The 14,488-nt window shown below is 31.6% G+C and overlaps 1 pseudogene; it reads right to left on the bottom strand.

The window, feature by feature from the left end:
* The window catches only part of LOC128172198 (uncharacterized), a 277,067-nt pseudogene extending 266,691 nt beyond the window's left edge, over positions 1-10,376 (bottom strand).
* Between the last annotated feature and the right edge of the window lie 4,112 nt (positions 10,377-14,488).

The raw sequence follows: 14,488 nt of genomic DNA, 5'->3' as shown, positions 1-14,488 counted from the left end.
AAAGAAAAATTTGAAGAATGGCTGTCCACCATTTTGAATCGCCATTTTGACCCACTTAACGCCATTTTCATGAAGGCCAGCATATTTTTTCAGACTCAGCATACTTTAATTATGAAAAAAAACCATGCTGGACAAAATAATAATTATTTGCCGTTAAAACGTATTTCTAGAGCTCTTTTTAGAAATTAGGACTAGACTAACAAAAATACGGCTAACAGAAATTTAAAAATTATGATATTTTTGTCATTTTAGTAGAAAAAAACATTTTAGTAAAAATAAAAAGATCAACATGAAAAATAAAGCTCATATTGCTTTAAAAGAGAATAGGTTTTTTTTTTGATTTATTTATTTTTTTGGCTAACTAAAAGGATAAAATATTCATAATTTAAAAGAGCAAACAGTAGCTTTTCTGAGATTTCTGACGTTTGCACGATGACATTAAGTCTTAAATACTGAGTTTCTCTCAAAGCGAAAAATAGGTTTCATTTTACGTGCTCTCCTATATATTAAATAAGAAAAAAATCTTACATTAATTATTGGTGTCACTCCTGCTTAACATAGTATTTATCCTTTAAAGAGGTATCTGGTATTATAATTGATCCCAAGAGCTGCTGTCACTCCACTTAGAACAAAACCCAGTTTTTATCCAATCAAATGTCTCCGATTTTCGTAAATAATTCATTCTTAATGGCGAAGAATCTATTTTTGAAATACTAAACAGTTTTTGATTGGTCCGTTCAATATCAAGAAGCAGTAAGTGGGCGTTACTTTATATAGTTTATCCCCCATCCTCAAAGTAATATTACATGTCGTACAAATACAAATGTTTTATTCTTACACATTTTAGTTTTCAATTTCCACAGAAATTTTTTTATCACCTTTTTGAATTATAACTTTTTTGACACATTTCGGCACAGACAAAAATACACATTCATCGTCAAGCACAGACGTATCGGAATCCAGGGTTGTCTCTGATGAACGTTTTAAGAGGTTTTCATCTGTCTTTGCCATAGGGGGAGCAAGAGTGTTGCATATTTCCTTAAGAATGGGATATTGTTCCCTTTGATATTTTTGCATGGCGTTAGAACGATGACCACTTATGCTGGCTACAGCTTTGTCATTAAAACCACTATTATATAGTATTGTGCATAGATTTACCCTCCCGTAGTGATTTGTAATATTGCAACCATCTAAGGAAATTCCGGCTTCCTCGTAAAATTTCTTAAACATTGTAGATAATTTCTTTATTGGAATTTTTCCAGCACTGAATCGGGGGACTTTGTTTTCACCACAAGAAATGACACTTTCAGTCAAAGTTTTTCTGTAGAATGGACCAACGCGGGGAATCAATGATAAGTAAAATGAGAACAGTTTTACTAAACACCGAGAAATGGACGGTTGTTCGTATTGTTTAATAATTTGATTTTCTACATTTTTATGTTTTAGCCCTCCCTGTATGTTTTTTCGAAAGTCTAGCAGTAAATTGAATGTATTGCATTTTATTTTCAGGGTCAGTTTTTATCTCGAATGGCTCCGTGTCTAAGTTTTTATGCGACTTCATGCTTTTCAATTGAAATAGAACACAGCGTTTGAAAGTCCATCGGCTGTATTAAAAGAAAAAAATATTGATAAACTTAGACATTGACTGACAATGTACTGACATTACTGATAAACTGGCGGCACTGCGAAACTTGGAAAAATACTGATAAACTTAGACAGTACTGATAAAGTTATAAAAATACTAACACTTTTTACTGACTTTACTGTTTTCTAATAAAGAATTAAATTATTATTAAACTTATGAGTAACATTTTACTTGAATGAAAAATGTCAATTTTATGTGTAATATTGTAATTGGAGGAGAAATTGAGCCAAGTACTGATAAGTACTGACTTCATTGTTCTTACTCTTACTGAATGAAAATTTATCTGATCTTTTTTTTTTATTTATGTCATTTTTCACCATTAAATAATTAAGCTACCTAGATACAGTGTAAAGTTAACATAGACTGATACTAATTTTGAAGCAATAACTGGGTCTGTTAGATTTAATTTGTTTAATGTTGACAAAATCAATGATAAGAAAAATTGTCATAATTAAAAAAAATGTAATATGGGGTTTTATTTGGACACATAAAATTGTGTTGTACAAAAAGGGGTGGAATTGGAGTTGGATGTTTGCAAATGACTCGGAATGTCACGATTTTTTTTAGTTGTAGACGTAAAACATCTTCATGTTTTAATTCATCGTTAAACCATATTCAGCTAATCACATGAAAAAAAAAATCATATGTATATAAAATTTGATGCGAGATAAAGCGTAAGGCTAACCGGAAGTCAGGCCTACTGCGCTAAAACAAATATCAGCTATTACAAGGTTTATGATGACATGGTAAAGAAATTGTGTTAACTTTATACCAACATTTGTACAGTTTGTACAGAGAGAGAGAGAGAGAGAGAGAGAGAGAGAGAGAGAGAGAGAGAGAGAGAGAGAGAGATAGAGAGAGAGAGAGAGAGGAAAGGGATAGTGGCATTGTATACATACGATATAATATATAAACCATATTCACGTGATAGAACCCTGTTCTACATGGATACTTGAAAGCGGATAAAGAAGTTAAAAAAACCTATTGCAGTTCTAAACAAAATGGAAAAAAATCACAATAAAGAAACAATTTAACCATACATACTACAGTACTACAGCTTATCACATAATTTTGCTATAGCTTTTATACTCCTTATATCTACAATCTTTCATTGGCATACATGTTTGGGTCAAAACCCTTTGTATTATAACAGTTTGTAATTCATACATATTTGGATTTGCGTTACTTTTAAATTTACAAGAAAAAATATCTTGCTTCACAATAAGAACTACTAAATCAAAAATTGTATAAATTTCTCTATTTTCATTTTTCGAAAAAGAACTGATTGTTTATCAAATGTTATTTACAAATCAAACTGTATCAAAATCTATTCTTCAACACCAGTTCATAATTCTTTTACTACAGTTCATTCATAAAATAAATGTTAGATACTCTCTTCATCTCTTTTATAGTATAGTCCTAATTTCTAAAAAGAGCTCTAGAAACACGTTTTAACGGCAAATTATTATCATTTGGTCCAGCATTTTTTTTTTTTAATAATAATTAAAGTATGTTGAGTCTGAAAAAATATGCTGGTCTTCATGAAAATGGCGTTAGGTAGGTCAAAATGGCGATTCAAAATGGCGGACAGCCAATCTTCAAATTTTTCTATTAAAGTCACTTCAATGGGAAAAAATAATGACAAACACTAATGAATTGATCCAAAAAAGTATTTCATCATATCCAATGTGTGCTGAGTCTTACAAAATATGCTGGCTTTCCACAAATGTGGTTAATAAGGTCAAAGTGGCGATTTAAAATGCGGATAACAAATTGTTAACTCGGCTTATATTTCTGAAATCAACATAAAGCGTGAGACAAACAATGAATATATAGTCCAGCTAAGTTTTTAATCATAACTTACGTGTGGCTAGTCAAGAAAATGTCGTAAATTATCTTTAAAAAATGGCGATTCATAACGGTGGACATCCAGATTTTATATTTTTTCCCTCTTGTTTCTTAAATGGTAAAAAAGCACGAAACAAGGAAGTATTATTTTTAAAAATAAATTTTCAAATCATAAAAAAGACGTGCTAAGTCTTAGGAATCATGCTGGTTTCCACTAAAACGATATTTTTTATGTCAAAATGGCGGACAGCCAGATTTCATATTTTTTTCTTTAAAGTTTCTTAAAACGGAAAAAAAAGCTTGAGACCAACAAGTTTAATTTGGTCCAGCAAAGTTAATCAATATAACTAAGACATGCTGAGTCTTAAGAAATATGCTAACTATAAAGGAAATTCCGTAAAATAGGTCAAAACGGCAATTTAAAATGACCTACAGCCAAATTTCATCACTTTATTTTTAAGTTCTTTGACAAGAAACAAAGATTTAAAACAGTTATAAACCGGTCCAACAAATAGTTTTTATTCATAACTAGGGTATGCTGAGTTTGACGATAGATGTTTACTTTCACAAAAATGGCGTTGTCTGGGTTAAAATGGCGTTTCATAGTTCTCTTTTAAAGCCGTTTACAGGGATAAAACGTGTAATTCTTACATTATACAAATATGCACATGAAAAATTAGATTGGAACACTTTTACGAAGAAAAAGAACAGTTCCATATTTTACATTTTTGTTTCCGTTTTGTCTTATTAAGGCGTATACAAGTATCTTATTTAAACATGCTTTGTTCATGCTTTTCAATATCCGTCTTGTTTCTAAACCTTTCTGGGGTTTTTTTAAATTATACTTTATGTACCGATTTCTTCGACCTGCAAGTTCATGAAATACAACACATGCTTACAAAGCAAAGTTTGAGAGAGGAGAAATATTTTTGCACTATAAATCTGGTGTTTTTGGGCTTTTCAGACATCGATGTCATAAGCTTATATGATACAATCAGGTACTTAGGAACAGTTTACGACATGAAGAACTATTCTAGTATATGTCTGTTTCTTCCTTTAATACCTTTCCAGCAAAAAAATCTAACTAAAATATCATCATAAACACTGGAAAAGCTCGTGATTCAAAACGAGTCGAGATCAGCATATCGTCCAGCGTTATTTATAGTAATATGCATGCGCAATATGTTTTGGAGAACCCAAATACTTTTACTCTTTTTAACATTACTAGGGACAATCTATATATTGTATAAGTAATCAAACTGTCTTTGTCTTCGTTAAAGATAAAAGAACCTCTTGCAAAATTGTTAACATGTGTTTGACCAAATTGGCTGATGAAATAATAGCAATGCGTGTCCATATCCTTATAAGTAGGTTTGCTGATCATCGTCAGGCATACCACCACACACTCACTACCCAGGCCGGGACACCTACCACCACCCCACTCACTACCCAGGCCAGGACACATACCACCACCCCACTCACTACCCAGGCCAGGACACATACCACAACCCACCACCCACTTTCTACCCAGGCCAGGACACATACCACCACCCCACTCACTGCCCAGGCCAGGACACATACAACCACCCTACTCACTAGTCAGGCCAGGACACATACCACCAACCCACTCACTACCCAGGCCAGGACACATACCACCACCCTACTCACTAGTCAGGCCAGGACACATAGCACCACCCACCACCCACTCTCTACCCAGGCCAGGACACATACCACAACCCCACTCACTACCCAGGCCAGGACACATACTTCCACCCCCTCACTAGTCATTTTTTTAGCTTATTAATTCTTCCCATATTTATTTTCATGTGTTGCTTTATTTACTGTCAAATACCCCCAGCATCACTAAACTCTTCCAAATGTTTTTCCAATGATTGCAATTGGTGACAATTATTATGTAATACTAAATGATACCCATGATATAATTTTTGAGAGAGAACAATCATTAAAAGTCATGAAATGCATGAAAACAAACGAAACTTGAATTTAATTTTTTTTTATTTTGTTTGTGTAGAATATGTTACTCTTTTCATATTAAATAAGAATGGCTTACCTATAATTTGTACACTTTTTTTTTTACCTGAACAAGGATTCGATTTACATGCTATTGATTTTTTCAATTCATTACTTTATGTTTTAATTTTATTTCTTTGATTTTTTTTTCTTTTTTGCATGATATACTAATTCCTGTTGCTGAATGTCTTGTGCATGTAAGTAGCTGAGTCACTCAATATTTCACAAACTGTATTGATATAATATTTAAATGCAGTCTGTCTTAAATTGAGTTAAACCAGAATAAAGGAGATCTAATTTCTTTGGGGGTTTTCAACATTTGAACTTAGTATTGGGGTTGGGGATGAGGTGTGTATTTCGTAGATGCAGACGCCGCCTCATCGCCAGGAGGAGGAGGTACGAAACCCGTCTCAAAGAAGAAGTAAGTATTGTTTTATATTAGTATTTTAACTATCTTTAGTTCTTTACTATGAGTCACATCAAATACTGTAGACGTACTTTTGTCCGCGTGATATTAATTTACGCTATGAACGCGGGCAAAAATTTTCCGTGGAATTTTTTCCCTGTGTACTGGAAAGAAATTTTGAAATTGCATTACATGAATAAGGATAATCGGAAGTTACTACATTATATAACACTTGCATATACGTGTACGCAAAGTATATCGTTTTTATCTATGCAAACTGTCAAACAAATTTTTATTGAGAATTCTCATAATAAATAATTTAATCTCCTAAAGATTTGAATTTTCTGTAAATTTACTTGCATGAAATTTAAACCTCCCGGCTTGAGATAACGACACGTGTCAGACGACAAATAGCCCCAAGCGGGTCTGTCTTTCAATGACCCAATTAACTTTACGCTAAGACCCGTGTTTTTACTGCAAGTTTTAGATCCCTTTGTGCTCTGACTTTTAATTGATAAAACTGATCAACTCATAATTTAAACGACACGTGAACCAATAAATTGACAGTTAATAAAGATTCAAAGTATTTTAGCCAGCGTTGTAACATCTTGACGGCTAACTAATGACTATCGACCAGTGCACATCCGATGATTACTGTTCACTGTGAACAGTTCTTACAATTTAAGTCCAAAGTTGGACACATTCTAGGTAATGAAAATCGCTCAGAACTATATTTAATAATATTTGTTCGAATGATTTTTTTTTCATTCAAAGAATCCGTGTAAATTTTTACCCGCGGATTAAAATGATATAATTGGGATTCCGCGGAATTATGACCCCGTGGAAAGAAATGCGTCTACAGTACACGTTTTTATGTCTAGTAACTTACAGCTAAATTGTTTGTAGAATATGTCTTTGTTTCATACATAGATTGAGGTCAGGGGGTATGCTCCCACCCCCACCGCCACCATCAGTTTAAAAATAGCGAATTGTTGGGGCCAAATTTGACTAATATCATGTATAGTTCTTTGACGTAATGTATACTGAGGCTTTTTTTATTAAATGAAATAAGTTTAGGTATACTTTAAAAATAGTCAGATTTTAAATAGTACAAACAATTTGGATATTTTTTGCAGTCGTATGTATTCCTACGCCGGAGTTCAATATACTCTCGTTCAACCATCTGCCTGTCGGGGATTTATGGAGACAGCCGAGAATCAGTCTATATTAAGAGGTCGCGTCATCAAGCTGTCACGTGACCTGCCTCTTGCTTTTCGGAGATTAACGAAAACAGCTAAGCAATTGGTTGAACGAGACTAGAGTTCATTTTTGCATAGATCCATACAATTTCTGAAATATTTCGATTACTGATACATAATTTGATGGAATCAATTCTATTTTTAAATATTACACAACATGATTCATAAAGGTTTTTTTTTTTCGAAATTCCTGTTGGAATAGCCTAAGAATTCATATTATGATAGTGTGCGTAATTCAAATACAGATTATAAACTACTTGCCAAGCAAAATAACATATTGTTGATTTTAAAATAAATAATAATCGATAAAATGAACTCCCGTTAGTACTTCAGTACTTGATTTAATAAGAAAAGGACATGTTGTGTAATACCATTAACCGCAAATCGTAATTTGAAGGCATAGCCCTCTTATTAAGACTGCATTTTAGTCAAATCTTTTATGAATGTGGTAATCTTTGTGATAAATTTTAATTTCTGTACCAAGGTTCAGAGATTCATGATGAAGTTTAATCTACCGCTTTTGGGTCAAATTCTCTATCAGTGTATCAATCTATATCGTGATGGATGGTCATTTCTCTACGGTGTCGTCTGTTTATGGTGAAATTCAAGTCTGTTCACAGATCCGCAGTGAAATTTAATCTTAAAATCTCTGTGTACTGAAATATTACCCTGTCATTGCATTCAGGTGAAAAATATCTGACTTCTGTAACACGCCAGAGTATTCAATGAAGCCTAAAAAGTATTCGTGTTGGCTAAATGTTCTGATGTATAATTTTAGAGAAATTACTAAAACTGATTTTATTATAGAAATGACGTGTTGCTAACGCTTAGGACAATAGAACGGATTATCAATTGCGTCTAAACCAATCACATTTCAGTATTTAACATGAAAATATAATAAAACAGAATATTTGCTACGATATCACAGAAAAGCCCTAGGGTGTTATGTAGCCCAATGCTTTCATCTTGCAATATTACACTTCAGGGTTTCTTGTCACCGAGGGACGTCTATTCTGGTATTGTTGCCGAAAAAAAACCATGCAAAATATGTTATATAATTTTTTTAAACATCAATCAAATTTATCTTACGAAAAATTCATTTGATTAACAAGTATATTTTTTTGAACATATTCATATTTTACAAATCAATGAATGTAAAATATTTTGTAAAAAGTCGACCGATGACTGTTAGTTTCAATAGATTTAATAAAGATAATGTGCATTATTGTTGCTGTTTAGGGCTGGCTGAAATTTTGGAATGCTGTTTTTTTCCCCGAATTAACTTTTCTTGTTTTCCAGCACGTTTGAGTAGGATTACAATAATTTTATTCGTCATTTTTTTCTAATCAATTAAACAATTAAAGTACCACTGAATTTAAGACGAATCGTAGACGTTCTACATACATTTTGATTTTCTAGGAACTGTTAACATTTGCATAGCAATTTGAACGTCGAGTATTTGTACTTGATAATTGATAATCGTTCAACATATTTGTTGATGTGTAGAAATATTTAAGAGGTGTGCAGGTAATGAATGCAGAACGATTAGCATCATATAAATGCATAATATACACTAATTGAAAACATATTAACCGTTTTCGCTTAATAATCAAACATGCTTTGCATGAATGCACCATAATCCACGAGGTGCAAATAATTGTCAAAATGCAAGTGTGTAGGTAAGTAAGTAAATGATTAATCAAAGTGACGTGATTTATAAACAAATATAGATACATGTATATTGTCTAATAACTTGAAGAATAAACCCGGACCATCGGACCTACATATCACTTTAAAAACATGAGTAAACAAATAATAATAAGTTTACGCATTGTTATTTTTTTATATACAGGATCAATTGTATGCACATAAAAGCTGAATATGCACATTTTGCAGTTTGTCTAGGAAAGTTAGATATGAGAAAACCAGTGCAGTCTGACACGTTTAGTAATCGATTATTAAAACCAGTACTTCGGTTCTAAGTTTCGAATAAGATGTACAATGTAATAAAAATGAAACTCGTCTTCTATTGCTTCTTCAGAACATATCATACCTAGTCCATCGTTTTCTTCCACCCCCCTAAATTGCCCTGCTTCTATTCTGATAGGAAGAACGCCACACCTAAATTGTGCTAATATAGATCTGTGAGGTTTGGGGGTATGTCCATAATTGCTTGGATCCATACAGTTTTTGGAATATTTCGATAACTGCATGATAGTTTGATGTAAATAATTTTATCATAGTACAAAACATGATTCACATGGGGCTACAATTAAATTATGGAATAGTTTTGATGCAGAAATAAAACATTCATCATCTATGTCTATTTGTCACACACTGGTTTCTACCGTCGTGACTAATTGTTCGGGGAAATTGTCTCAAGGATTAACCTGTGTCTAATTGCAATAAATTTGCTTCCACAGCACCTGAATGAATCAAAATAAAATCCGTAAATCAAATTAAAGACCGTCTTTATTCGATTGCTGCAAGATGGAGAGTGTTTTAAAGAAAATGAATGAAATAAATGAATAATAAAATGTTATAAATTCAAAAAGATGACAAAATTTCCGAAACACAAATAAAACAGATAAACAATAAACATAAAAAGAAATCAATATCGAGCATAGCGCTACCTAAAACATGATTCCTACGTGTGAACATTGTTGATTAATAATATCGAAAGATATGTTAAAATAATGAATTAAACTTGTTTTGTAAATTTAGCGGAAAAAGTTTCTATTTTCGTTTTTGTTTACGCTAACGTGTTTATCTCCTCGCGCAGAAGAGTTCTATCTAGCAGGGCGCGGTAAAGTTTGTAAAATCTCTAAGGAATAAATTTTAGAGTATAAAATAATACGCAATAAGCATAATTTAAAGTGTTGAATTAAAAGATTACAAAGTCACTTAATTAAGGCGGACAATTTTTTAGCGAATAACAATTTAACATTGAAGTAATGAAAGGAATTTAAAAAATATCTAATTAATTGGATCAGGGTAAATTATTAAAAAAAATATTTCAAAAATATCCTTTATTTTAAAAAAAATAAGTAATAAAAACCTTAAATGAAATTTAGCTTAAATAATGAAAAGAATAAAACAGTAATTTCAAGCTTACCTGAATGAATCAAAATAAAATCCGTAAATCAAATTAAAAACTGTCTTTATTCGATTGCCGCAAGATGGATAGTGACTTTGTAAAAGTCACTCACCATTGCGGTCAATCTACGGACTTTAGTTTTGACCAATCAGGTAACTTGTTTTAAAAAGGTTTACGCCCAATTTCGGCAAAATTTCTTTGATGCTTGATTAGCTAAGCCACAAAAGGTGTTACAACAATTACTCGTATTTCCGCGGAGAAGGCCTGTAACAAAGACAGGATTAGCTATGTGGAAATTCGAGGTGTCAAGCCAAAAGCGTAATTTACCTCCAAAGGAACCGAAATAAGAATGTCTTCTTAGTATCTAACAGCTTTTCAAAATCTGTTCTGATTGGGAATGTCATCCCTAGTTTACAAAAGATGTGCGAATGAATCAGCTAACAAAGGGAACAAAAATTTGTTTTTTCAGAAAAATACTTATAGGAAATTGTGAGAAATAGTAGATATAATTAAACTAAAATAAAAAAAAAATTACCCATACATGAGGAAAATCCTATTTGAATATTAGAATTCATCTAAAATATAAAATCAAAAATATCATGAATTATAAATTCATGTTAATCATAACTGTTACCGTATAACATTATTTTTAAGTCAAAACTCAAAAACCAAAATATACCCAAAACTTGCAAACATCACAGCTTTGGGAATAGGAAAGAAAATATTAGTTTATGTCAATTACGGAATAAAACTAGCAATTTAAATGCTCATTTATTTAAGGATTTTTTAATTGATGATAGTCGATGTGTCGTGTCGTATTTTTGACTACGATTGAATTCTATAACTCGCTTGCAGTGTGAGGACCCGTTTTGCAATGTCCAGTCCAAAAGGTTAGGGACGATTGCACTGAAATTAGAATAGGGAAGCCTTAATACAATTAAAAGATGACGTTTATTGTTGCATGTCTCCGATTAGAATGACCAAGGTAGGGTACGCTATCTCAATCGGAGACCTGGGCTTCCCTGATCTATTTCAGCCAATCAAATTTTAGATACTTTTTTCGGACTCAATTTTGGTAATTAAAAATTAACCCACGTGACCCTAATCTCAGGACACTGGCCATAAAGAAATAATTAAGTTAACGTAGATAATCCCCTAACAAAGAAAAATCTGCTGTCACCTGAGCACATCTTGATCTTGACACTAGGTAAAAAAAGATAAAAGGAAACCTTAATAACAATTATAAACATCGTAACACCCATATGTAAATTAACTCTGTCGTTGAACTAATAAATTGCATAATACTACATTTTTGCGACATTGTTACTCCGCATACCTAACAGGATAAGTTTTGATAAGTAATTAGACAACCTTTAGGTATTTACTTTGAACAGCGTTGCTTTGTACAAAAAAACTGCAACTGTTGGATATGCCGAAAACGACTTTTAAAGTAATCAGTGTATTCAACATTTTGTAATGTATTTTGAATTAAAAGAAAAAGGCAATAAATGTATACATTGCTGTAAACCATAAACCTAAACAAAATATTGAGATCAATAAAACAACATTACTACTCTACTTTATCAAACAAACTATGACTAAAAATGCCTCTACTAATATTCTTCACTAAACAATTTAACTCATATATATATATATATATATATATATATATATATATATATATATATATATATATATATATATATATATATATATATTAACTTAAACATACATACACTGTTAATAAACATAAGTAGTCATGTTGTATATTTTATTTGATAAAATGAAATATATCAGAAAGGACAGATGTACAAACTGTGGGTCTGAATCTGAAGGTAATTTAAATTTTTTTCTTGAGCGTCCAAGATACATTCAACAAAGAGTTAAACTTTTTAATCAATTTAATGTACCTTTTCATATTAACTATATTCTTTATGGTAGTTCGGACTTTTCATACAATTTAAATTGTAAAAATCGTTTCTTATGATTAGTTATATCATAGTTTCTAAGAGTTTTTGACTTTTTCTTACTTCTTATTTTTTTTACTGTTTCTTTCAAATGGGCTGGATCATGACATCAATATTATATGTCTGTTGGTATGAATGAATGAGGTGATGGGTTTATAAATGTAGGAATGAATGTATTCATGTATATGCTAAACAACAAATTAACTTCCAATTTAAAATCATATGAACAAATAAAAGATTATTAATAATTATCAAATTATCCTTTGTCTTGTATACAAAAAATATCAAAAATGTATCACTCTGTAAACTGGTAAATTATATTATATACTATATACTTTATTCTATGATTATTTTATAACACCACTTTTTGACTTTGTATTTTGGAGGGAGTTTATATAGGCTTTGCCTGTTGCCTAATCCATTTGATTACTCAATAAAATGTTTTTAAATTAAATTACATGGGTTTTTTTCGAAATTCTTATAGAATAGTCCGAGAAATCATATTTTATAAATGTGTGTAATTCAAATACATCTTAAAAACTACTTGCCAAGCAAAATGAGATATCGTTGATTTTAAAATACTAGTAAATGATAATCGATAAAATCAACTCCCATCAGTACTCCAGTATTTTGATTAAGGTTTTTTTTTATAAGGTGTTCTTAATATCATTCTGCACAAAGCAGCAAATTAAGCATTCAAACTATTTCAAAGACTCCTAAAGAAATGCGCCCAATCTGTATTCCACATGGAAAAGCGATCAAAATGCTAATTTACGTATGCTTGGCAACAACTGTATCTTGATTTTGATCTCAACAAAGACTGACATTGAGTCAAAGTTCTAGAGCTTTTTGTAAAGAACTGTCCCAACACTATTGCGTGATTTTTGTGTTTAGGACTGTATGTGATTCACTGCGTCGTCGAGATTATGCGTGATAACAGCTGTATCTTGGTTTTGATCGCAACAAAGACTGAAATTGGGTCAAGGTTTTAAAGCTTTTTGTACAAAAAGCTCTAAAACTTTGACCCAATGTCCCAACACTATTGTGTAATTTTTGTGTTGAGGAGGTCGTGTGATATCTGATATATATTATTAAGTTATTTTAAACTAACAAAGACAAAGTTCATTATTCCGAAACCCAATATAATATTTATAATCCAATTTTAAGAATATCAAGAGAAATGTTAACTTGATACACGGTGAACGCTGCTGAAAAATCCTCACGATATCTAAATTGTAGGTTAGGCATATGCGTAAACTATTTTTGATATAGAATTTACATATCTTTAAATGCGCGATTTGATTTTTCTAAATTAACATTTTATATATACTGTTCGTGCATGTGTTTGTTTTTTCATGTACAAAAAGATATGTATTTTTCTGTTAATGTTTATTTCTAAACAAATGTTACGATGTCACTGATTTTTGTTTAATGCACTTGACAGATCATATGGCTTTCCCACATTACAAATCGGGGGTCGTACATATTGTTTTGGATTTGTTAGAGTGTAATGGAGCGCTCGTCCATATTAATGGATATTAATAAATCATCATTAAAATTTATATTAAAAATACATTAAAACCAAATTACTATCATCGTTTCCTTTGCGTCCATCTTTATGTCCGGCTGTCTGTCCCCTTTCAGTTTTCCACTCTTTTTTCCTTCATGCGTTTGACGAATAGAATGAAACTTGTGAACGGCTTCAAAATGTCAACTACAGATCAAGTTTACCCTTTTGTAGCGTCTGGTCGAAATATTTTCGAGAAAATTAATTTTTTTTATTTTCCAATTTGTAATGTTCGTGTCCGTTAACGGGTTCGGGTCACGTGGGTATTGAATATACGAGGCCAGTATGTGGTCAGTATTTAAATCGAGCATTACTTGTCCATTCCTTTGATCATTTCTAACAAGCAAAAAAAATTCTGTAAAATAGAGTCAAGCATTGTGTTGTTAATTTAATCGGCAGGAATTTCTCTATTATAACAATCGTTATCGTTCGTTATCGGTATGGGCTGTATATCTGTTTGGTTTAATTTGGGGTACAGAAGACGATAAGAAATGTTTTTGTGCATAACAGTGCATTGTTTTCACAAATTTCTATCAGCGAATACTAAATGGACTTATCGAAATTACAGGAGATAAAATAAAAGCGTATTATTTTACTCACTTTGTATTTAATTTCGATATCAACTATATGCATGTAGTTTGATTCTCCACTGTTCTTTAATTTCTGAA

This window comes from Crassostrea angulata, chromosome 2 (genome assembly GCF_025612915.1).
Source record: "Crassostrea angulata isolate pt1a10 chromosome 2, ASM2561291v2, whole genome shotgun sequence".
Taxonomy (NCBI): Eukaryota; Metazoa; Mollusca; class Bivalvia; order Ostreida; family Ostreidae; genus Magallana; species Magallana angulata.
Note: the sequence above shows the minus strand (reverse complement) of the source record. Positions and strands in the feature narration are given on the sequence as shown.